This window comes from Sphaerodactylus townsendi, linkage group LG06, assembly GCF_021028975.2.
Source record: "Sphaerodactylus townsendi isolate TG3544 linkage group LG06, MPM_Stown_v2.3, whole genome shotgun sequence".
Taxonomy (NCBI): Eukaryota; Metazoa; Chordata; class Lepidosauria; order Squamata; family Sphaerodactylidae; genus Sphaerodactylus; species Sphaerodactylus townsendi.
In genome coordinates this window covers 38,298,189-38,324,968 of record NC_059430.1, presented here as the reverse complement: position 1 = coordinate 38,324,968, position 26,780 = coordinate 38,298,189, and the positions used below count along the sequence as shown (strand labels likewise).

The following is a 26,780-nucleotide window of genomic DNA, read 5'->3' as shown; positions in this document are numbered from 1 at the left end:
CTTGCTTTTTAACTAGTCCTTCTTAAGAGTTCTATGGAATAGCATTGACATGGTCTACTCAATACAGACCAGAATATTATACCTCAGTATCCCAGATTCCCCTTTTTTGGAGACAGGGAAGGTGAAGCAACTCCTGGTCGACCAAATACCTTCTGTTTGCTGTTAAGCAGTGTTGCCTGGATAGCTATTTTTAACACCACTGGCTTTTAGTACTGGCATTTTGCTGTACAAGTTCATTAAACAGGCCTAAAGAATCCATGCTTTTAGACCAACCAACCGAATGTGAATAGCAAGGATTTTAAAAATGAAGATTTTGACATTATGCCAATGAAGCCAACTCAAGGCAACGAAATGGAACACAGAACAGATATTTTGGAGGGCCACTGTACTCCAGTAGCCCATTTTGGAAGTGCCTTTTTAAGATGCTCCTTCGCAGTCTGTTGCCAATTGTTGTATAGATGATTTTGAGAGAGACAAGAGATCAGTTCAAAACAGTTTGATAAGCCTGCACCAGAAGAGAGATTTAAACAGAGGCTTATGTTCAACGTTTTAATCCCCTCTCTAGACTCAAGGACTCATGTTTTGCATCAAGCAGTTGCGATTTTTGGTTTGGTTGGCAGGCAATTCTTCCTGTAAGCAGAAAGTGACTTGAGAGGACAGATATAAGTTAAATATGTTTAGAGATGTTAAGGGACGTTTCAAAAGAGAGCAAGAACAACTGAATAGCCTCCATTAAGACTGGCACAACATGACAGTACTGAATTGAAGATTTTTCACCCCTGTTTCCCAGCATTTTTTTTAAGAGTACTAACCCAATAGTATCCACTACACTTCTTAAAAAGTGTATTTATCAATTTTCAACTTCACATTACAGGAAACCAGCAAAACGGGTGTTAAGTTTTGCATTCATGCAGAGATAAGCAATATATTCAAATTTTGTGCTCACAGCTATGGGACAGCAAACAATCTTTAAAAACCCAGGAGCTCTGGCTCCCCCCGACAGCACACCACTTCTGTGCTAACACGAATGGGGTGGATACCATTCCAAATCACCCAAAGGGGTAATGCCACACACGTTTGTTTGACTGCTGCTCCCCAACCAGTTTTACCTCCCATTTCAGAACTAGAAACCACAGAACAGCTGAAGTGGTGAAGCAATAGGGATGACTTTCTACAAATAAGACGCAGCTGAATTTCCCACCTTTCAGTCATCAGAGGGGGGAAAACAAAGCGACAAAATATTTGCAGAAATTATAAGTGATACAGAGAAAGTAAGGAACAAAAAGGATCAAAAACAGCTTTTTCTAACTGCTTCTCTTCATAAGCAAAAATAAAGCCTGTGCGCTCTGCGCTCCTTTCTCTACCCTTCCGCTGAACACATATGGGCTACCGCCTTCTTGTTTTTCTGTCTCTCTCGCATCAGTACCACTGCTGCCTCTGCTCTCCATCCCTGTATTAGTTTCCCTTTTTCCTGAACTTTGACCTCAGTCTCTGTCATTGTTAGAAAATTCTCATATCCAATAACATCCCCAGAAGGGCAGAGAAGAAATACTTGTTGCTAAAAAAACAAAACCCAACTTTTCATTTGGACACTCAGTTATAAGTGATGGTCTGTAGATGAAGTCCTAACATGCCTGGCTATGCTACAGTCTGGAAGGAAGTTCACCTCCTACTGGACTGTAGTTGAAAGACAGCCCCACTTTCCAGAAGAACCAATTACTGTGAAACTTCTAAAGAGATCAATGAGGGGAAGGATCAGCTTCCATGACAGAGTTATTCTGGACCAGCACTTATCCACTCTCCCTTCCACCACAACAGCTGACTTAACACCGTGGGATAGAAACAGAAAGATAAAGCAAAACCATGTCTGTACCGGAGAGCCGTCTGTATCAAGATGTCTATTCAAAAGAAATCTGTCCAATGGGGTCAGGTGCCACATACTTCAGTTGAGAAGAGGATGGTTGGGGGTGCTTCTCCACACCTGGATGAATGTTCAGCCTCCCCCGGGCTTCTAAAAAAGCACCCACCAGGTGCCAGATAATTCCGTAAACCCAGCTCTCACGCAGCCCAGCTATGTGAAACTTTCCCTTTCTTTCATCTCCTAGGGCTCAGCTCTTGGGTTACACCCAAGGTTACAGCAGAGCAGAAGTCCTGGCCCGCCCCGAACAGGACAACCTGATTGGGTAAAGGGAAGGGCCACCTGTTGCTACAGCTGCAAGTCTCAGCCTATTGCAGAGCTACTTGATTGGGGTGTCCGATTGCAGGGACTGGATGTCAACAGGAAGAGAGGAAAAGAAAACCCACATGGAAACTAGAGCTAGGTGACCCAAGCTTCCTCCCTCCTCACCTCCAGCGCTGCCAAACATCGGAAGAAGGGGGGGGGGTAATGGGAAGATAAATCAACAGATAGAATCATGTGAAAAGGCTCCAGGCTCAGTTTGTTTTTCCTCATTTTCTTCCCCTCTCCAAATACCATCTCTTCTTCTCCATGCAAACATACCTATGCTAGTTCTCTTGCTTCCATTACAGAGGCAATGAAATCTCATGGCCCCAAGACAGGTGGAGAATGAGGCGGCGGGGGGGGGGGGGGGGGGGATGCAGAAACAGGATGCAACTAAAACAAAGGCGAAACCCTATTAAGGGCAGGGGAGTCTGTGGTATACGAGTGTGATTTATGTGTCATAGCATAGTATTTCACAATGTATTATTCTTGAGGTGTACTGAACCGACTAAGATGGTAAAAGAAATATCTCCCTGCCTAGACACAGGTTCAAAAGACACTAATGTATTTAGTAAGCCCAGTGTTTGAGGTCTTGCTCCATCCTGGCCTTCTTAAAAACAGGTTAAGCCCGTATTCAGACCTGAAATGTAGAACTGTGCACTAAACAAACATACACACACCCCCAATCGTCTCAATCTTCAGATAGAGATGGTATGTTACAAACTTACCAACCAAGGGCAAATGGTCAAATTATATCAAAGGCTTCAATTCATTCAGCCAAGGGAAAAATTCAAAGTAAACAAAAGTCAAGGAGTACACCCTGACAACAGGGATAGAATGGAAATTGAAACATTAGCTGTAGCATGAATGCTGATGGAAGGGAGAGGAAGACAGAAGAGCCATAATCTCTTTGGTCAAGGCAGAAGAAGAATGATCAGATTTTAGTTAGGGATTCAGTGCCTATACTAGTTAACAGTTTTTAAATAGTAGTCAGGATATAACAGGGTTTCCACACATCAGCTATAATAGGAAAGGATGAATAGGGATACTGGATACACATTTGCAACTAATTAGACTTGCTACTAAGTACGCATTCTCATTACCATCATTTACACCCCTATGGTTCTCTCAAGTGATCCTGGAAAAAAAACTAATTAAATGAGAGCACTCCACAAGCAAGCCACCAAGTTCAGAGTACCTCTAAATAGCTTCAAACTGAACTTTTTGGGTGTATGTTTAAACAGCATGTGTTTAAGCAAACATGTTTGGCACACAGGAACTGCCTGAGCACTGAACTGTTTTCCATTTCTGTTTTCCTCTAATGCCCACTTCCCAGAAAAAGCGTGGAGGAGTTCTCAAGAAAATCCCTAGGTACATAAAAGGCCATAGAAGTAGGAGCAACAAACAGCAAGAGAGTATAGCGGATAACTCTAGCCAGTTACACCCAGATTTCAGAACAGGCCAAAGGAATGTGGCATGTGTAATATATTTGTATCTTGCAGACAAAATGCTGTACTGTTTCCATGGCGTTTTAAAATCCAAATAAACTAGGATGCCATGCAGATTAGAGGCAAGAATAAAAGTCATGATACACATCAAAGTCATGATGAGTAATGTATAAATTTTTTTAGATATATTTTAAAGAAATGTATCTAATAAGAACCACAGTGCATTTTTTCTGAGTGGAAATTGCGTATTTCCAAGGAATTTCGAATTATGAAGAACAGCAAGATGTACATAATGAGGACCTGTTCTTCCATATTGCACCATACACAGCCAGTGGGGAAAATAAAAAAAATGAATTTCTTTCCCTATCTCCATGCAGGAGTCACACTAAAGACACACGATGCCAGAAGAGCACTTTAAAGTGCTCTTAAATAGTAGAAGCATTCGACCTAAAATGGGGGAGCTAGAGTACAGAGTTTTGAAGGAGGACTTTGATATAGTGGGCATTACAGAGACATGGTGGAATGAGGAGAACCAGTGGGATGCTGTTATACCAGGCTACAGGCTCTATAGGAAGGATAGGACAGGGCGCATTGGGGGTGGAGTTGCCCTTTACATCAAAGAGAGCATAGTATCACATAAAATAGACAATGCAAGGGGAGCTGGTTCCCCTACAGAATCACTGTGGATATCAATACCAGGTGTGAAGGACAGTTTAATATTAGGAATATATTATCGTCCCCCCTGATCAAAGTGCACAAGAGGATTCTGAGATGGAAAAAGAAATTAGAGAGGCCAACAAAACAAACAAAAAATGTGAGCCAATTGAGTAATGTGGGTGATTTTAACTATCCCCCATATAGAAGCTGGAAAAATGCATGTTCAGGTCACTTAGTAAGGGAGAGAGCATTCCTGGATATGCTTCATAAATGACTGTGGCTTAGGAGCAGATGGTTGTGGGAGACCAACCAGGGGAGAGGTGATCCTAGATCTAATTCTATGTGGGACCCAGAGGACCTGTGAGATTGCAGGAAGTCAGTGTTGTTGAGCCGATAGGGAACAGCGACTTCACAATGCTGTCAGATTCAGTATCTCAGCATGTGAAGACAAGTATGGCAACTACTAATGTAATTACATTACAGCCTTCAGAAAGGGAAATTTCTCAGATGAGGGGGATAGTGCTTGGGGAGCTGAAAGAGGAAAATCAAAGAGAGTCAAAATGTCCAGGATTCTTGGAGGTTATTTAAAAAGCATGAAGTAATAAAAGCTCAGCTGGAATGTATTTCCCACAGGTTAGAAAAAGGCAGCACCACAGTCCAAAAGAAAGCCACCATGGTTAACAAGAGATGTTGAGGAAATTATCAGGAAAAAAAAAATGTCTTTGTAAGAAAATGGAAGTCCAGGAGGTTTGACTGATGAAGAATATGAGAGGGGAGCCCACAAATGGTGGCAAAGAGAAGCAAGTTAACAGCTGCCAAAGGGAAGGCAAAAAAAAAAGAATTATGAGGAGCAGCGATGGCTGCGAACATCAAGACCAGCAACAAACAGTTCTTCAAGTAGGCATCAAAAAAGCAGAAGGAAGCCAGCAAGGGGAAGCGGTAGGCCCGTTGAGATGACAAAGGAACAAAGGGTGTGCTAAAAGATGTGGCAGGGAGATTGCAGAGAAGCTGAATGAATTCTTTGCATCTGTCTTCACTAAAGAGGAGGTGAGGAACATTCCTGCACCTGAACCAGAAACTTCTTAGGAAGCGAATGAGGCTTATCCAGGAACTAAGCGAGAGATAGTGGTGGTAGACAAAGGAAGAAGTTCTAGCGGCCATTGTTAAACTAAATGTTGCAATCCCCTGGCCCAAGATTGCATTCACCCAGAGCAGTGCTTAAAGAGCTCAAGCTATGAAATTGCTTGATCTTCTCACTTTAATATGCAACTTATCCTGGAAATCTGGAACCAATACCTGAAGAAGACTGGAAGATGGCCAATGTCACACCAATCTTTAAGAAAGGATCTAGAGGGACCGAGGAAATTACAGGCCAGTACAGTTTTGACTGGATCTCCGTTCCTGAAGTAGAATTGGTAGAATCTATCATTAAAAGATAAAATTATAAAACATGTAGAAAAGCAAGACCTGCTGAGAAAGAGTCAGCATGGCTTTTGCGTTAGCAAATCCTGTCTTTACAAACTTACTAGAGTTCTTTGAGGGTGTAAACAGGCATGGTAGACAGAAATTGAACTGGTGGACATTGTCTACTTGGATTTCCAAAAGTTAAGCTTTTGACAAAGTTCCTCACCAGAGACTGTTGAGAAAACTCAGCAATGAAGGAATAAGAGGGGAAGTCCTCTCCTTTGGATTAAAACTGGTTGAGAAACAGGAAACAAAGGGTGGATGTAAAATGGGAAGTTCTCACAATGGAGAGATGTCGAGTGGTGTCCCCTAAGCGATCCGCTTTGGGGACCAGTGCTCTTTAACCTTGTCATAAATCGACCTGGAAGTAGAATTGGTAGGTAGCTGCGTGGTAGCCAAGTTTGCAGATGATACCCAAATTATGTAGGGTGGTGTTGAGAGAACCACAAAGGAGTTGAAAAGGACTCCAAGCGGACCTTGATAAATTAGGGTGAGTGGGCTCAGAAATGGCAAATGCAGTTCAATGTAGCAAAATGTAAGAGTGATGCAATTTATAGGGCAAAGAATCCAAACTTCACATTACATGCTACAGGGGTCAGTGCTATCAGTCACAGACCAGGAAAGGGATTTGAAGCGTCTTAGTTGATAGTTCCATGGGAATGTCAACTCAATGCATGGCAGCTGTAAAAAAAACCAAACTCTATGCACAGGGATCATTAGAAAAGGAATTGAGAATAAAACTGCAAAGATTGTCATGCCCTTATATATAAAGCAGTGAGTGCTGACCGCACTTGGAGTACTAATGTCCAGTTCTGAGCCCACGCGCATCCTCAAAAAAAAAGGATATTGAGGGATAGAAAAAGTGCAGAGAAGGGCAACAAGGATGATTGAGGGACTGGAGCACCTTCCTATGAGGAGAAGGCTGCAGCCGCTTTGGGACTCCTTTAGTTTGGAGAGGAGGCTGAGGGAGGATGATTGAAGTCTACAAAATTATGCATGCTGGGTAGAAAGGAAATGTTGACCACAGAGAGAAATTTTCTCTCTTTCTCTAATACTAGAACCAGGGGCATCCATTGTGAAAATGTTGGGGGAAAAGAATTAGAACTAATAAAAGGAAACACTTCTTCACGCTAGCGTGTGATTGAATGTTTGGAATATGCTGCCACAGGGAGGTGGTGATGGCCACTAACCTGGATAGCTTCTTAAAAGGGGCTTAGACAGATTTATGGAGGAGAAGTCGATTTATGGCTACCAATCTTGATCCTCCTTGATCTGAGATTGCAAATGCCTTAACAGACCAGGTGATCGGGAGCAACAGCCGCAGAAGTCCATTGCTTTCACATCCTACATGTGAGCTCCCAAAGGCACCTGGTGGGCCACTGCGAGTAGCAGAGAGCTGGACTAGATGGACTTTGGTCTGATCCAGCTGGCTTGTTCTTATGTTCTTAAAGTGGTTAAAAAATCTGTAGGGAGAATTCCCATAAGAACGTAAGGAAAGTGCAGGGGAAAAAAAATCACTACTGAGGTCCTCCTGAAGCCCAACAAAGTGAGGAGTTATAGTTCTGCAACAGCACATCTACTTAGCATGAGGAAGGCTCCAGTTCAGTTCATGGCACCTCCATGCACTCTAATCTGGAGAACCGGGTTTGATTCCCCACTCTGCCACTTGAGCTGTGGAGGCTTATCTGGTGAAGCAGATTAGCTTGTGCACTCCAACACATGCCAGTGGGTGACCTTGGGCTAGTCACAGTTCTTTGGAGCTCTCTCAGCCCCACCCATCTCACAGGGTGTTTGTTGTGGGTGGAGAGGAAAAGGAGATTGTCAGCCCCTTTGAATCTCCTTACAGGAGAGAAAGGGGGGATATAAATACAAACTTTTCTTCTTCTTCCAGTTAAAGGAAAAAAGTAGAACAGGATGTGAAAGACCCAAGACACTGGAAGTAGGGCGGTCAGCCTCAAGACTGGTACTCCATCATAATATGGAGGGGGGGAGGGTACACCTATAAGTTAATACATGAATAAAACTCTGCACCTAAAATGCTTTCTGTATCAATGTACAATGTATTTTGCAAATCAAACAACATTTTTTACAATCACTACATCTTGACAATGTCTTTTCTATGTCTCAACAAATAGAATAGCATGTGACTAAACATAAATGACCGTATTTTCTTTGTTTATAATATACGCACGCTATGGAAATTTAAATATTCAACATTATTAAGCTAGCCTCCAGGTGAAGGCTACTAGAGATTCTCAGAATTACAATTCTTATCTCTAGATTTCGCAGGAGATCAGTGCCTGTGGAAAAATGAAACACTTGTAGAAACTGAACATCAGAGAAAGCACTGGCCTTCTGTAAAACTGAATATGGCATAATACTCCACTGAGGTTCTCTCATCCCCATATTCTGCCATTCCCAGACTCCTTTCCCAACCCAGAGTTGACAATCTTATCAAGAAAGCCACTGTTGGTTTGAATAGACAACACCAACCTTAAAAGACAAATAGTTTGACAGTGTTTGTGTTTATAAACAATGCCAGAGCTATGAAGGAGATTTCAAACGAGAGCCATATTCCTCAAAGCAACACACAGGATGACTTAATTCAGCCTTGTCCACAGGAGTAATCAGTTTAAACTGGTTTATTACACTGCCTGTGGACATACAGAGGAATTCTCTGGAATAACAACTGGATGCTGGGGATAGGACAGCATCAATTTTCCAGTGGCTCTTAGCTATTTTGCCTCCCTCCTTCATGCACCTTAAAAGCACATGCTGGGTGATGTTGCACTCTGCCTACTGATAGCTTCCACCCAAACTTGGGAAAAGAATGAGTACAAGTGCCATCTTTTCATTAAGAACAAAGTGGGAGTGCCCCAAAATTACAGGTGCCTGGTGCTTTCTACAATATGAAAAATGGTAGCTCAGCTAAAGCAGGAAATGCCCTATTACTTCAGGCATTGCCAACCAAAACACAGAGCACAGTGAATCCAGGGGCTGTGCTCTCAAGGAGATGTTGTGTAAGAACCTAAATACAAGACTGTACAAAGCATCATGAGAAAAACCCACATTAAAGGTTTGTGATTTAATGAACCAGTAGCTAAGGGTCAGAAGAAAAGCCATTTTAATTTTAACATTATACGAGCTTTGAAGGATAGACAACCCCACACCAATTTAATTTGCTAAGTGTTGCATTTCATCTTAGGGCACCATGATGTTTTATACAGAAAAACAAACACCACATCCCAACACACAACTCCAATAAGAGAAACTGGAGGGGTGGCATTGCAAGAAAAGATTCACGAGAACTGAATGTGCTTAGCCTGGCAAAATCGGAACTACAGGGGGACATGATAATAGTCGGCAAGTATGTGAAGAATGTAAACACCAAAGAAGGAAAGGAATTGCTTTGGATGGCACAAAAGGGTAGAGGAGGAACAAAGAGAATGAGCCTTCAGCTCCGTAAGTGTAACTACAGCTCCCTTTTATTCACTATGATCTCCTGACGGGAGGACAGATACCTTACATACTAGGGAACTGAGCCAACTACGGTGAGCTACACATTCACTTCATTTACCTACAAAAGGAATCTAGTTCTGGAACATTTATTCAAAGGCAGAGTAGGAGAAACATGGACAAAGTTGGGAAGACAGGGGAGGAGGGAGAGCCACAGAGTCCTGCATTAACCAAGGGACAGAGGACAACAGTATTTTGTGTCTGGACCACAACAGTATTGGTGCAACAGAGAGAAATATGGTGGCTTCATGGTAGAATTCACTCCCAAGGGAAGCCAGGCTGGACCCATATATTTCAGGCCTATTACTAGATATTGAAAATTGGCTCTCTCTGAGCAGACCTTCCTTTTACAACTACTGCTAACACTACTTGCAAATCAGCACTAGTTTTATTTATTTTGAATTCACATTATTTAAAGTCGGCTTTACTCACAGGGATTCACGCAGATTGCATACATAGCATGCCAGTACAGTCAACAATCGATAACCAGCAGCGGATTAGGATTTTAGTAGTCTGGAACCACAAAAGCTGGATCTTAAAAATTCCTTTTGCCTTGGTAAGTGATTTCTACCTGGTTGCTATTTTTATACAGATTTTTAAAAACATTTTATATGTGGCACTAGTATTAAAGCCCATTTCAAACTGGAATGAAATGGGCTCTAGGCAAGGAAGGGGGATAGTGCGTGCGGGGTGCCGGGTAGACTGGTGGCAGGTTGTCCTGGCCCCTACCTTTTCCTCCCCCCACCCCCGTCACTGATCCCGGCCACAGTTCTCCAACTCACCCCACACTGTAATGTATTCTGGGGTTTGCTATGGCACTCTGCTGCTGTTCTGGCATCACTCCATGCTAGCACAGGGCTTGAAGCATCACAGGTGGGCTGCCAGGGACAGGGTAAAAGTCTGGAGGCCAGGGCCCCGGACAGGAGGGTGGGGTTGCTTGTTGGGGTGGGGGGAGTGTGACTGGGGAGGCAGGTGGGAGGCTGGCAGGAGGGTGGCACGGCGGCGCTTCTTTACCAGTCGGGTTGCTTCTTGGTGAGGGGTAAGGATGGTCGGGGGAATGGGGAGGCAGGTGGGAGGTCTGTCGGAAGGGCAGCTTGCCAAGCACCCTTCTACCATGCACAATCACATATCTCAGCCAATGGGTGCAGAGGAGTCTCCTGTGTGCCCACTGGCTGAGGGTTCATTGCTGCGACATTAGCAAATTAGATAGGGTAAGATGATTGGATATATTGCTATTGTTGTAAATTTTTGAAACCCACCTGGGAATATAAACTTTTAGTGTATATCTTACAAAGTTATTCTGAGAATCAAAAGTGCAAGTAGTTTAGAACATGAAATTCAACAATATAAAGAAAATTCCTTACTTCTCCATGAATTGGAAAGAGGGCAGATCTTACAAAAAGAAATCAACATTTTTTAAAAGAACTGTTAAATCAGCAAATCATCAATGGGTAAAAGTTCTAGCAAACTCAGGAGGTCACTCTATCACCTCACAGTTCGAAGGCAGGAAAACTGCAGGAAATCCCCATCATTGCTAGGAGCAGCAGTGGCGTAGGAGGTTAAGAGCTTGTGTATCTAATCTGGAGGAACCGGGTTTGATTCTCCACTCTGCCGCCTGAGCTGTGGAGGCTTTATCATAAGGGAATTCAGATTAGCCCTGTGCACTCCAACACACGCCATGGCTAGCTGAAGCCTTGGACAATAGTCCAGGGTAGGGGAACCTTTAACACTCAAAGAGGCGAATTTGGACCCCGTTTTCCATGGGAAAAGAAAACACTTGGAGCCGCAGTCAATTTTTTTTGACATTTAAAATAAAGATAACACTGTATAAGCATTGGGTTTTAACCTTTACGCTCCACTCTCATTCTGGAGAAAGGCATGAATACGCCTCGCCCTGCTGCCTGCAGGGTGAGGCAATGGGGATACGGGCAAGCGGCTTGGCGGCCATCGGGGAAAGTGCACACTTCGGCCGAGCGGGATGGGCAAGCAGGAGAAGCCAGCGGCACTGCCCAAATAGTCGGGCAGTTAGATGGCAATTGCCGGCTCTGCTGCCTGCAGAGGCGGGGAAGGATAGAACCCGGGCGCTTGGCCTTGCACAGCCCGCCAGGAAAGCTTCACCCCACCCTCAGCGGGATGGGGCCGAGAGGGGAAAAGCCAGCGGCGTGACCAGCCATCTGCAGGCGGTTGGTAAAGCTCCGCCCTGCTGCCTCGCAGGGCAGGCAAGGATGAAGCCGGGCCTTTCAGGCTCGGGTGGGCGCGAGTGGGGCCACAGGAGCACGGCATGCGGCTCGTCGGCTCCCGGGTTCCCTACCACAAGGGCTGGTCACAGCTTCTCACGGGGCTCTCTCTCTTCGGCCCCTACTACACAGGGTGTTTGTTGTGAGGGGGGAAGGGCAAGGAGATTGTAAGCCCCTTTGAGTCTCCTACAGGAGAGAAAGGAGGGATGAAAAAAAAATCATTGCTATGGCCTCATGTTGTAACCATGCACAATAATTAGTGATTCCTCTCCCAGTTGGAAATAATGACTTACTTCATAAGACTGTTGTGAAGGTGAACATCAAGGTTACTGAAGGGCTTTGCAAAATAAAATGCTATATACATGAGTGGCTGACGGGGTCTATGAAAGGAGAGACCATTCTTAACAAAATAGCTGACATGTGAAGACAAATGACCCCCAAAAAGTTGCCCTTGAAAGATACTGATGGATAAAGGCACACATGGTCACTGCAGAGCTGCGCTGTAAGAGACAAACTACTTTGCGACCTCAGCAGAAGTTAACTACTTCCAGCCAATCTTGATAATCATCCTTATTAAAGAAAAACAAAACAAGTATCTGAGACAGGTTCCTCCGTGCCTTAAGTGGCCTGTTTCTCTCCACACTCCAGAAAATGGCCCAAAAGAAGCCTCCATCGAATGTATCAGGGTTTCAGAATACTGATCTCAGTCAGAAATGCTTAGGATTCACAAGCTCCATTGTGCCACTGCCCAGATCACCCTTCCCCTTCAAAGCAAACAGTACTTGGCATCCAAAACAAACATGTACTTTAGTTAAAAGGTGAAGGGGCAGCCAGAAATGAGGCAAAAAGGCAGCAATATTGGATACCAAGAGACACCAAATGTAGCATATGCTGTTCCTAATTGAGGTTTAAACCCTTACCATTTTCATTCTTCAGTGGTCAGGTTTGACCAGCATAATCAAAGCACAACTGTCTTGAAGACCTAGGATAAGATTCTGGTTGCTCCTATGTTGCCTCTGGATATGAGGTTCTCAGTAAAAATCATCCCACGCCAAATCGTGATGCAGTGCCCTCTTCCCAAAGGCTGTCGGTCAAACCTGCCTCAGCCTCCCATTGTGAGCATCTGTCAAGGTCACCTCCATGATTTAAGCAAAGAAAAAAATTCTTTCCACATCAAGAGTCACTTGAGTAAATCAAATGAGTGTTAAAACCAAACTATGCCTGAGGGGACTAAACAGCAGAAAACGAGTAAAATAAGCTATGTGAAAATATGAGGAATTTTAACAGACACACAGGTTGGCTCTGATAAGGGGCCATACAAGAAAGAAGAACAGCAACAGCAAAAACCAGGTCAGTATGTGAAGGACTGCAAGAAGAAAGAAATATATTGGTCCACTTCTTTTAAAAGCCTCAATGTTTTCACCTCCCAACTTTAAAAGTGTAAACTTGCCTTTAATATGACACAGTTGGCATCATGCAACATTTCTGAACTTAAGAGAGTCTGGCTTCAGTGAGAAAACCTGCTAAACCCTGATCAGGATAAACTGAACAGGAGAATTGTGAATTCATCCACCATTTCCTGGACCACCTTTGTTCTAGAATGCTCCGCTGGGTCTTGGTGCGCACCTAGTTCTGTTCCCAAGGCACTAGGACCCAAGCACAGCATTCCAGAACAAAGGTGGTCCTAGAAATTGTCAATGAATCCACAAATCTCCTGTCATCTTTATCCTGAACAGGGTATAGCAATCTTTGAAGAATCTATCCAGAATTTGGCTCTTAGGGTCAAAATTATTAGGGAACTTCCACATGCTTGGTGGAATTAAATTTGGTGAACTTAATCCAAGTAACCCCAAATTATAATGCAGTCTGAAAACAAACTTTTGCAGTGCTCCCCATCAAGGGGGATGGGGTGGAGAAACAAAACATAACATGAAATAGTTACTTCAGACCTACTGAGAAAGTTGAAATTTGATATACTTCTGGATCAAGAGACCTTAATTACAAGGAAAGATAGGAAGCAGGAAACTTAGAAACTTGTGAGCATGTGAGTTTTGAATTTAAGTCAAACAAAATTAAACCTATGAATTATAGAGCACAGTAGACACATGAAGGTCAGGAGAAGAGGCATGGAGGAGAGGGAACACAGTTCCCACCCTTCCCCATCATTTCCACCATTTGTTTTCAGTGGAAAATTAGGAAATCCTTTTGGAATTTATCAGTTATATATTTTTCTTTCATCAGGATGAGCCAAAAAATTTTTTTTTCAAGTGGTATTTTAAAGGAGTATTTTTACACAAACAATTCATACTGCTGGAACAAAATAATATGGGTTCAAGGTTTGTTTGGAATATTAAACCATTCAAAGACTTTGACTTTATAACTGCATGTGTGTGTATGCAAACTAACATGCAAGAAAACTGCTGGTTTTATTTCGCATAAAACTTCCGTTTTTTGAAGTTCATGAAACACGAAGTTCATAAGAAGCTATGGACACAACCTCTGATCAGACAGAGAAAGCTGTTTCCATTTCCAAAACCATATTATTTACCGAAACAGTAATCAATAGAAATAAATTGTACGATCCCATAAAGCTTAGAGTAGATCAGAGCCTGCAAAGGTTGCAGGAATACTGCACACAATGCTGAAATGTTCAATGCTATAAAGTTTGATAATATAAAGAAGGGGAAACTGTAAGTTTGATGTATGATAGTTTTAGCTGTAAATCATCTTGTCTCGCAGTGATAAAGGAAGACTATAAATTAAACAAATAAATACCCTCCCTAATAATTATTATCCTCCCCCCACCATATACCCCTTTCCAGTAGACATATCTTTTATTTCTGCATAACACAAATATCCACACTAGAGGTATCAATATGGTGCATGTTTTGAATAGCATCAGAAGTTATACATGAAACACTATATCTATCTAAAATAGCACACATTTGGGTTTGATAATAAACTTAGTTCTCACATTTCAATTTACTTGGACTTGGAAGGAATGAACTGCCCTGTTCAGCCAAGAACAAGCATCTATGGTTGTAGAATGCAATACAACCCTAACTGTGCATCTTGGCAATGGTAGGTATCTCCTGGATACTGTGGAGAATGGACAAAAGGTGAGCAGCTGGCTGATACATTAGTACATGCATCTCCCTCAATTATGCATTTGCGCCACAGGTTACCAGGTGCTGAATGCTTATCGGTTTTTGGAAGACACTGAAAAAGGTGGCTTTGGAAACCCAGATTATATGTTTAGTACAGAAGGAACTATTCTACATGATCAGCCGACATCTATAACATTTTTATCCTGCCCTTTGGATGACTGTGCATCACTCGAAGCCTCTATTCTTTATGCTGCTAGCCCAAACTGGTACAGCTAAGAAAGTTCTGTTACACCAGGCAATTCTCCTAGTCCAGCAAGATGTGAGAGAATTAACAACATCAGGGAATAAAGTATATTGAAGGAAAATTAGCATGGCTGCTGCAAACGAAAGCAATGCCTTACCAATTTTTGGGAGTTCTTTGATCAGGTGAACAAGCATGTGGATAAGGGCAATCCAGTAGATACACATTTAGAATTCCAAAAGGCTTTCAACAAGTTACATCACCCCAGACTCCTGACTAAACTTAATAATCATGTGACAAAAAGACTGGTTCTGTTATGGATTAAAAGTTAGTTGACAGCACAAAATAGACAGCAGGAACAGATACACGGTTCTTGCAGTGGAGGAAAGAGAGCATTGGGGCCCCACAACTATTGAGACCAGGGCTATTTAGTTTGTGCATAAATTATTTGGAATGGGGGGAGGGGGTGAACAGGTGTAGTACCCAAGTTTGCACACAATACCAAATTACAGGATGGTGAAAAACAAGTAGAAACTCGCTAAATTGGGAAAGTGGGCAGAAATGTGGCAAATGAAGGTCATCATGGGTATGAGGAGGCACATTGGAGCATATGCTAGTGTGGCTTGAACTGACTGAGACTGAAAGAGATCCGAGGGCTGCAGTGAAAAGCTCGATGCAACTGGCTATCCCAGTGTACAGCTGGACTGAAAAAGGTCAAACTCCATGTAATTCATCATTAGGAAAGATATTGAAAATAAAATGGCCACTATTGTAATGCCATTGTATAAAGCTGTAGTGTTGACTCATTTGGAAAACGACATGCATTTCTGGTCACTGTATCTCACAAAGATCGTGCAGAGCTGGAAAAAGTAAAGGAGGGCAACCAAGATGATTAGGGCGTTGAAGCATCTTTCCTATGTATGCACAAAGGCTGGAGCGTCTGGGTCTTTTTGTCCAGGTAGAGACTGCTAAGAAGTCTTAAATAGAGATGCATGGACATGTTTTAGACATATTCACAGAGGTGGGGGGGGGGGGGCAGCGGCGGTGGAATGGGGCCCGGGACAACACCTGCTCCGGGCACCTCCCCATGCCCCACTTACCTTAGCCGGTGAGAGCCTGCTGTGGGCTGCCCCTTGGCTTGGCCCCTCAGCCCAGCCTGGCTGCTCCGTCGGCTGAAGGAGCTGCCTGGCAGGGCGGGGTTGAAGGGTGCCCAGCGGCAGACCAGTCAGGTTGCTCCTTTGGCCGGTGGAGGCTCCGCCGGCTTAAGGAGCAGCCTGTCCAGGCTGAGGAGAGGGGCATAGGGGGCGATTCTCTGCCCCCACATGACCAGCTGGCGTGCACCGAGAGACGTGTGACTTCACATGTCCCTGTGAGCGTTCGGTCTCTGCATAGTCACAGAGGAATGGTCTATCAATGGCTACTGGCTGCTTTGTCTGAAGGGAGTCTCCATTTACAGAGGGAGCCAATCACTGAATAACCAGTGCTGGGAGACAGTGGCAGGGCACCCCCTTGGCCTCAGTATTTATTTATTTGCTGCATTTCTACCTTGCAGAACACAAGGCAGCTCATAGTGTAAATAAAAGGATTACAAAAACACCTAAAAGACCACAACTTAAAATCTCAACTAGGATGTCAAAAACTAAATTAGCTAGATGCAGTCCTAAATAAAACAGTCTTCAACTGTCTCCTGAAGACTGAATGTGAGGGGGTCAAGTTCACTGCTCTGGGGAGATCGTTCTATAATTGTGGGAATGCCATCGAACAGGGTACACCTTGTGTGCCCACCAGATGACCTTCTCCATTTGGTGGGACAAACACCCCATATGTTTGACGAAGAAAAGAGTTTGGATTTATACCCTGCTTTTCTCAACCCTAAGGAATCTCAGAGTGGCTTACAAACTCTTCCTCTCCTCACAACAGAGACCTTGTGAGGTAGGTGGAGTGGAGATAGTTCTGTGAGTAGCCCAAGGTCACCCAGCAGGCTTTACCTGTAGGAGTGGGGAAACAAACCTGGTTCACCAGAGTAGTCTGCCACTCTTAACCACTACACCAGGGGTAGGGAACCTGCGGCTCTCCAGATGTTCAGGAACTACCAGCATTCCCAGGGTGGCCATGGCCAGTGGCCCATGCTGACAGAGGCTGATGGGAATTGTAGTTCCTGAACATCTGGAGAGCCGCAGGTTCCCTACCCCTGCACTACACCATGCTGGATCACAGGGCAACTAGCTGGCCACTGTGTGAAACAGTATGCTGGACTAAATGGACCACTGGTCAGACCCAGCAGACTTTTCTTATGTCCCTATCAAGGAGCTCCTGGTGGTATACACAGTTGTTGCCCCCCCCCCTTTTTTATCCTCACAGTAGCCCCATAGTTAAAGCTAATGACTGGCCCAAGGGTGTCCAATTATCTTCATAGTTGAGTGGGGATTTTGAACCTGGGTTAGCCCATTCCAACAACTTATGCCACCTTTCGTCTCAGATTAAAAACCTAAGGTTAAACAGCCTTGGCTCAAGAGAACACAACAATGCAATTTAGTCCCCCTTTCTACCTACAAATGCAAAGTATGAGGAAAATCCAGCTTTCTAGCTACTTTCTGAACATGGAAGAGCAATTAGAAGAACGCTAATAGTGTAAGTGTACAGGCGAAAAGAGAGAGACATCACCCACTCCAGTCTTGTGTGTCTGATGAGATGGAATCTAACACTCCTAGAGATTAAACAGCTCCCTTTCTGCACTCCCGAGCAACGTTTGGCTATCAGCCAAAGTCATCCACCAGCACCACCCAACAAAAGCAAAGAGAATGCAAAACACAAACACAGAGAGGAAGGGGCAGACTTAGTTCTAATTCATTCCACAACTGTGCAAAGAAAAGATGCAGTATGAGCCCACGTCTTAGAGGAAAGGGATTTTCACATGTCAAGTTTCTTCCCCTTCATTTCAGTTAGCAATCACACTCCGTCTGAGTTCCAGGGGAAAAGAGGAAAAGGAGGGGTGTCTCCAGGAAGGATAGGAAGGGCTGCAGGATGTTGTGAGGCTGTAGGAAGCACTGGAGGAGAGCTCCTGAAAGAGTTCAGGGTCACTCACATTCACCTTATAGGGATGTGCATCACTTGGATGCTCTGTTCTTTCTGCAACTACCTCTAGCTGTCACAGCTAATGTAGTCAGCACATGTTCTACATTACACCTGGAAACTCTCCTGGTCCAATGAGAAGTGGCATCTACCTTCAAATTTGTCCTAAACCTACACACACTACAGGGACTACAGCCACCAACAGCATCACATGTTTTTGTCTCTTCTGCAGCCAGTCCTGGGACCAAGCAGGCAATGTTCTGCCTACAACTCAACACACCACCCTTTTGCTTCTTGCCTGTGACTGCAAAAGGTGACAGGCCATATTACAGAGCTAGTGGCTTGTACAGGCTGAATGGATCCATTCCACAGTCAACAGAAGCTGCCTTCAAACATGGCCCAAAGGCAGATCTGTATCTTGCATTTTCAAACACGCCCCCCCCCCCCTTTTGGCTTCCCATCCATAATCCACCACAGAAATAGTCCCCATGCACAATGCACATGAGACAGTGTCTTTCCCACCCCAGCCTCATCTCACGAGTAATATCCCGTTTTGATTCGGCTGCATAATATCTCCATGCTGTTCTCATCTAACAGCACACCCACCAGCTCCCCATGGAATCAGAAAGGAAAATGGGGCTGGAGGAAGGACTGCAGATGTCCACAAAAGTGGGATCCAGACCATAATAGTTCATGCTGCAATAAAACTGTTAGTTTTAGGTTTTGGTGACACAAGTTTGCCCACCCCCCTCGGGTTTTGTTGCAATAGATTAAAACATGCCTTGCCTAACCACTACTGGAATTTGTTCTTGTCTGTGAAGAGCAAGGAGATAGAGACAGAACTTCTACCCATCCGGAAGCTATGCCACTAAACCTTTGGATTCTTTTACCTATTACAACTATCCTGCTAGAGAGGAAACTCAGGAAAAACTTCAGGAAAGTTACCATCAATGCAACATTCTCGTCTCCAAAACCAGGACAGCCAGCGGATCCACTGAATAACTGCAGCACACCCACTCCCAGGAGGCCAGAGGGGGAGGCAAGGAAGGGCTGCAGTTGTGGAAAAGCTGGCTTCTTAAGTACATCCCACGGCCAAGCCGGAAAACGGCTCTGGCAGAGGCAACAACCCCCCTGGGTGACCTGCAAACATTCCAGCAGCCCAAAAGCAGAATCAGCAACGAGTCTGCAGAGAGAGAGGAGCGAGGGAGGGAGGTAAAGGAAGGTAAGTAGTCATCTCTCACACGTTATCGAGACAGACGTGCACCGACTTTCAAGGTCACACAGAATTCCCTCGTCGGGCGTGTGATCCGGAATTCTGTTTTTTTTTTTACTCCAAAGCTGAAACAGTCTTTCCCAACAGAAGGCGGCCTAAAAGGATGCCATCAGGGGAACCCAACGGCGCCGCGCCCGGGCCATGCCAGCCCAGTGCGATCACGTTGGGGAAACGCTAGGCCGAACAGCAGGGAGGATCAGATCCACACCCGCCCCGAGAGCCTGATCAAGCGGGATCGTGGGTGCAAGAGCAATTTGCTCGACATCCTACACCTCCATGCTCCACCAGACCATCCTAACTTTGCAACCGAAAGGCGGCTGCCTGAGCCACCGCGATCCCTGTGTACACGCCCTCCAGGAAAAGTTAGGCAAAAGTGCGGCTGGGGAAAGCAAATCTCCCCGCAGAAGAGTATTTAAAAACTCACCGTCATGCTGCAAATCAGATGGAAGGGCTGAGAAATTAAAAAAAACAACCCTTCCCGCTTTTAGAAACAGAACTGAAATCAGCAGCACGGCGCATCCATTCCTCCCCGTCTTGCCTCCTCTCTTTGCAGTTCCAGCCTCTCTTCTGTTCGCCCAGAGAGAAACTTTTTTCCCCTTTTCTTTTTTCAAAAACTTCCTGGGAGGACTCCTCGCGGCCAATGGGGAGCCCCGGAATGGGAACGGTTGCAGGGCTCGGGTTGCAAACAGCCAATGGAGGAGCAGCAGCAGCAGCAGCAGAGGGGGCGGAGAAGCAGCCGGGTTGCCCAGCGCAAAAAGTGGGGGGACAGGAGCCAATGAGGAGGTGGAGGGTGAAAAGGGGAGGGGCCTAAGCCCGAAGGCGCCCGCGAGTCCCTCTCGGGGGTGACGAGTGCGCCAAGGGGCGCCGCCGGAGCCAGGTCTTTTGTGGAGGGCGGAAGATTACAGGCAGTCAGGGGAAACTGGATAATCTCTCGCTCTCTTTCTCTCTCACACACTCACTTTATCCAGTAGCACCACCAGCACCTTCTCCGTGCAAAACAGCTGAGGAGGAAAAGATCTGAATCCGAGCTGTCCTGCAACCTTTGCGCCTCCCCATCCCCAATTCACCCGGCTTGCTCCCGTGCTTTCCTCCTCTTAAAATGGGTGCGGGGGCAGCATCTAGTTGCAATTTACAGAAGTGGTAAAGAAGTCCCTATCGGTCAAGACTTGGCATCTGCATTTCTCGCATCCGAATGCAATATAGGCATTGCAAGAAGAATCAGCAGGTTTGATGAGAACTGCAAGAAGGGAGGGCATTTAGCAGGACCTCAGGATCCAGTGAAAGTTGAGCTCTAGATCATGGAATCTTATGCTATGATAAAAAAAACTGGTCTTTAAAGTGTCACAAGAATCCATTCTTTGTGTGTAGGCAAGTAGCTCAATCCTAATCTGATAACTCAAACATGCTTGGTGCCATAAATATCAATGTGATTTATTTATATTTGTTTCAGTGTTTATATTTAGCGTTTCTTCCAAACGTGATTTCAGGATTGTATTGTAAATATGGGGCCTTAGTATTAAGCAACCATGATAATCTTTATAAGACTTTCTTTTCTTAGATGAGATATATAAAATATAAAGTGTTTGTATTACACAGTGCTACAGAAGCAGTTCATAAAGGTATAGGAAGAAATTCCTTAAAACAAATCTCGTTGTTGAAATTAACTGCCTAAATCAAGGAGATCATAATTCTTCCTCAAGCAAGGTCAACCAAAATTTTCTTTGCCATACCCTCTTTTGTTCAGAGACAGGTGCCCCTACAGGAACTCATAAAACTTCCAAGACAGCAATTATAAAGCAAAAAAAAATCTATAAAAGCATATTATTCAGATGCTTGTCATAATTGTTAACAAGGCCTAATCCCATTGCATTGTTCCACACAAGGATTTGGGACTGGCCAATAAGAATACACAAAAGTTCAGCGTGCATGCATGCATTTACTTATTTAGATCTCACTTTTCTCCTCAGCCTCCAACATTACTCCCCCCTTCTCTTTTTTCCTACAACACCTGCCCTCTTAGGTAAGATGGGTTGAGAATCTGACTGACCCAAAGTCATCCACTGAGCTCCTGTGGCAAAAGGGGGATTTCAAACCTGGGTCATCCAGGATCCTTATCTGCCACTCTGTCCAGTACACCACATTGGTGCACACAGACACATGAGTACACACACAACCCTCATGCTACCATAACATTAGAGACTTCTACGTGTGCCATAAAACTCAAAAGGAATTCTAAGCACATCACCTACAAACAATACAGAATATACTTTCTGATGCACCTTGTACTGATCACATACTCCTTGTACTGATCACATAGAACAAGATTATCTGGTGCCTTGACCACTGCCCAATATCAGAGATACAAAGAAAGCATATACTTCCCAATACCCCCTCCCTCCCCCCCAAAAAAACTGCAGAAGACTATGGACTCCCCAGTCCTGAATTTCTAAGCATTCATACCAAGTGAGTTGGGAAATCTTCCTCTCCAATTATGTTTGATGGGAGGGTTAAATTTCATTCCCCTAGCTACACTGTCCCACCTTTGAAGGCAGTTTCTATTTACCTGTGGCAATCATCAAGAAACTGGACCATTTCCTCCCTCTTTATGATTCCTATCACTTTTGGAATTGCACAATAAAAGGCTAACCAGTCATCAGTGAACTTAAGGAAAATGTGGCTCCCTTATTCATGGCCATTACACATTACATCATTCAGTGCATTCATTATGCTAGCATTTCAATAGGGCCAATGTTCTCCTTGAGGATGGAGGGCTAACATCAGGGTACTGGATAAAGGGGTGGAATATAAATGGGAAGAAAAACACCAGAGTATTGATACAGACAAACTAGCAGCAGGTGTGCAGGGGATAAGAATTGCATCTGCACACAGGATAAGATGCTCTTTCTCAAAAATCCTCACTGTCATGTCATCTTTGACTTTTAACACAAAGTGTTAGTATTTTGAGAGCATTAAGTATTCAAAGCATCTCCCATACATTACCTTCTTGTAATGCTTTTAAAAAGCCCAGAAAAGACAGATCAGTATTGTTGCACTGCAGATAAGATAGTGCAAACAGAGAGAAATTGACCTGGTCTATAGTACATGGGAGAGCCTTAATTAAATGTTTGGGTGCACCTTTTGATAAAAGAATCTTGGGCTCACAATGAGAACAGGTCTATAAGCACAAGATTCATATAAAGAATAAAACTGAAAATAGCATGCTAGGCCAAAGAGTCACAACTACCAACAACGGGGATTTTTCACCCATAGAGTTAAGCCTCATATTTTTACACTGATTATCATCCATATAGTCACAAGTTTTAGTGTTACTTGAAGAACACCTTGCTTGAAAAGGTTCTTAGTATAAGATCAAGCAAAACATGAAAAGTTTAAATATCTACAAACGCAGCTAAAATATTCAAATAATCCAGTCACATTAATTTAAAAGTCCAATAGTATGTACAAGTCCAAACCAAGTTAAAAAGTAACAATCCATCCAATTCTTTATTTGGTCACCATTGTAGACTCCAAGTCCCCAGTTCGGTCTTAGCAAGGAGGGACACGTTCCAGTATTTTCATACTTCCCCTTTGCCGTAAGCTACCAGCTGCTTAAATTCCAGTCTGGAAACTCATTCCTATCTTACTTCAGAGATGAGATCATCTAAACAGGCTGAGAGCCAGCCTAGGACTTATATTGGGGGTTTCCATGAGAGGATTCCAGGTGCAGTTTAGCCTTCAAAAAGTTGTGGGATTTGGGGGGAAGGGACCCTTCCCAGATTGGAGCCAAACCCCTCCAGGGACATAATTCATGCCTCCCCTTTTCCTGTTGCGTATCTTCTATGCATTTTCCCCCTTTTCCCTTGTGGCTGCTGTTTAAAGTTATGAAACTATACATTGGAAGCTATTATAGATCACCAACATAAATTATTAATTTCATTTATGCCCTACCTTTCTTCCTAATGAGGACCCAAAAAAGCTTACATTGTTCTCCTGTTCTCCATTTTATTTTCACAACAACCCTGTGAGTTGAGTTAGGCTGAGGGGGGCGTGACTGGCCCACATTCACCCAGCAAGGTTCCTCACGGTATTATCCTAACTTGGCAGTCTCCACTTTAGTTGGGGGGGGGGGGGATTAGCTGCGACAGAGAGCAAGTGTGGGTAATTGGGATTGATAACCTATTGAAAATTTTGTATAATTAGAATTGGTTGGATTAAAGAATTTAAGTAGTAAAACAAGAAATATATTTTAAGCAATAAACATACAAAGCACGGAGGGGCTGACTAAGAGAAAAGGAAGTATGTTGTTATGGTTTCAGCGATGGGGTGACAGTTATCAGTTTTGAAGGGATGTCCAGGGAAAGCAGCACTGAAGAAGATGTTAACCAGGAGAAAAGGAAAGAGCCCACAAACAAGTATGGGTGCGTGACCGGATCCAGATCACACACACCTTGAATTGCCAAAGGACTAATATTTATACCCCAAAAAGGGGTCTTGAGGTGGTATGAGGTAAGCTGGCAGGAAAACCAGAGATAAAAAATCGATTGCTTTTCCAAGGTTCTTACAAAAATATAGGATAGGCCTGATGAATCATCAAGACCTAACAGAATCCCTGGACTGCTCTCTTCAGAGGTGTTCCTCCCATTGGGCAAAGTGGGCAGTTGTCCAGGGCGCCCCCTTGTGGTGGGCGCCAAAAATGCAGGTTTGTTTGTGGGATTTTTTGTATTTTCAGTGTTTTTCCTGTTTTAAGCCTGCAGGGGGCGCAGTTTTTAGGCTAGAAGCACCAAAATGTCAGGGATTTTTCAGGAGACTCTCCTGATGATATCACCCAGGTTTGGTGAGGTTTGGTTTAGGCAGTCCAAAGTTATGGACTCCCAAAGGGAGTGCCCCATCCCCCATTGTTTCCAATGGGAGCTAATAGGAGATGGGGGCTACACTTTTGAGGGTCCATAACTTTGGACCCCCTGAACCAAACTTCAACAAACCTGAGTGGTATCATCAATAGGGGCTCACGAAGATACTTGGAAATTTTGGTGCTGCTATCTTAATAATTGCACCCCTGACAGCAGGCATCCCCTACATTTCCTCAGATTCTCCTTTTAAATCCACCCCATTCCTGCCAATGCTTGTTTTCTTTCTTTCTTTTATTCTCTCAATGCCTAATGAAGATTATTATTATTATTATCAAATCCACCCCCTTTGGCATGGATTTAAAGGAAGAATCTGAGGTCCCCAGTTTAAACATTGAAAGTGATGCTGTTTCAGGGTGGGGGAGCATCACTTTCAATGTTGTTTAAACTGGGGACCCCAGATTCTCCCTTTAAGGGGATTTAAAAGGAGAATCTGGGCTCCCTAGTTTAAACACCATTGAAAATGATGCTGTTTGGGGGTGGATTCCAGCATCACTTGTTTAAACTGAGCTGTGGGGCATGGCCCATTGCTGTGTTCAGATTTGTGAGTTGGGGCATGTTCTATAATGTGATGGTGACTTTGAAACGACCTGGTGGAAAAAAATCATTGTTTGGTCACGGTGGGGGAGGGTGGCTGCCCATGGGGGGACATCAAACTCAGGTTTTGTCCAGGGCGCCAGTTTGCCTAGGTACGCCACTGGCTCTCTTGAATACTGATTGATTGCTGGGATGAGTACAGATACAATCAGTGATAGCCTGCTCAGAGTGCTGATTAAATCACTTTAAGATGAAACAATGGAGATTAGCTGGTCCCATGGTCAGTCAGGCCCACCTTAGGGCCAGAGGAAAAGTGGAGCAGTCAACTAACTTCCTACCTAGGCTTGACACAAAAGATGGATCCCAAAACTCTGAGAGGAATCCACTTGTTCTGGTGCCCATCTTTGGCCGCCGTGCCACTGTGGCATCCCTTAGCGAGAATAGGTGTCTGTGGCAGGAATGGGAAACAAAATGGCGGGTGCAACTTTACAAAAAGGCAAGTATTGCTAATAGCCGAACAAGCCAATATAAATTACCTTTTTTCAAAGTTCTACGTTTAACAGTGCAGGCATTAATGGTTTTAACGAAAGCGGTGCTTCAGCATGATTCTCTAAGGCTAAAAGAAAATCTGTACTACTTTCCCCAGTGGAAACAGGATCCTTTCACTTCTGCTGCACAATGCAGACCATACTTAGCTTTTTATGCTGAACAAAGTACAGTGAAGTCAATACAGGCAAATTGTCATCCACCCCACATTCATTTAAACTGATCAGCAGATGGGAGACAGAGGCAGCTGCTTTTCTTGCTGTTCAGTAGTACATCTGTTTTAGCAAGCTACTTCCCCCCACCAATCCTAAGCTTAGGTTACATAGCTTCCTTTAGGACAAGGACAATGCTTCCTTCCTGTTTGTTTGTATACAACTCAACCTTTCCTGTTTAAAAATTAGGAGCAATTAGCAGAAGGAATCAGTTCTGGTTGCATCAGTTCTGGTTGCCACATCTCAAAAAGGATATCGAAGAGATAGAAAAAGTGCAGAGAAGGGCAACGAGGATGATTGAGGGATTGGAGCACCTTCCTTATGAGGAGAGGCTGCGTTTGGGACTCTTTAGTTTGGAGAGGAGACGTCTGAGGGGGGATATGATTGAAGTCTATAAAATTATGCATGGGGTAGAAAATGTTGACAGAGAGAAATTTTTCTCTCTTTCTCACATTACTAGAACCAAGGGGCATACATTGAAAATGCTGGGGAGAAGAATTGGGACAAATAAAAGGAAACATTTTTTCACGCAACACGTGATTGGTATTTGGAATATGCTGCCACAGGAGGTGGTGATGGCCACTAACCTGGATAGCTTTAAAAAGGGCTTGGACAGATTTATGAAGTCAATCTATGGCTACCAATCTTGATTCTCCTTGATCTGAGATTGCAAATGCCTTAGCAGACCAGGTGCTTGGGAGCAGCAGCAGCAGAAGGCCATTGCTTTCACATCCTGCAGGTGAGCTCCCCAAGGCACCTGGTGGGCCACTGCGAGTAGCACAGTGCTGGACTAGATGGACTCTGGTCTGATCCAGCAGGCTCTTTCTTATGTTGTTAATTTCAAGTTCTCCAACAAGTTCTCCAGTAATGGGGGTGGGGTGGTGGTGGTTTATGCAACTGAAACAAGAATGGATGCAGACAGCATGCAAAGTAGTTTTCCTTACATAAACACATTGATATTTCAAGATATTGTTGAATAGACTGCAATGGTTATAGAATTATTTAGCAGAGAATGGAAAATCAGCTTGGTAACAGCAAGGACATATTGGGGAAGGGGAGAGCATTTGCAGTCGAGTATGAAGGGGAAAGCACATGACCACCAACGGCAGCTTCATACATTACAAACTTCTTGCAATGAGGGCACTTTGGTATAGACACTAAAGTCAGGGTGATCAGCACACTGGTTGCACAAGACACTTTCTCTATACAACAATATTTCTACAAAAAAAGTCACATCCCTCCCCATGCACTGATGGGATAAAATATTTATTTCAATGCCGAGCTAGGTCAATCCAACTATTCAGTGCCACCAGCCCTTATGCACACAGTTTGAGCAGATTCC

General features: G+C 44.1%; 1 protein-coding gene across 3 annotated transcripts in view; it reads right to left on the bottom strand.

The window, feature by feature from the left end:
* Window positions 1-26,780, bottom strand: part of LOC125434470 (TRIO and F-actin binding protein) — a 70,018-nt gene that overhangs the window by 23,519 nt on the left and 19,719 nt on the right. The window lies entirely within an intron of this gene.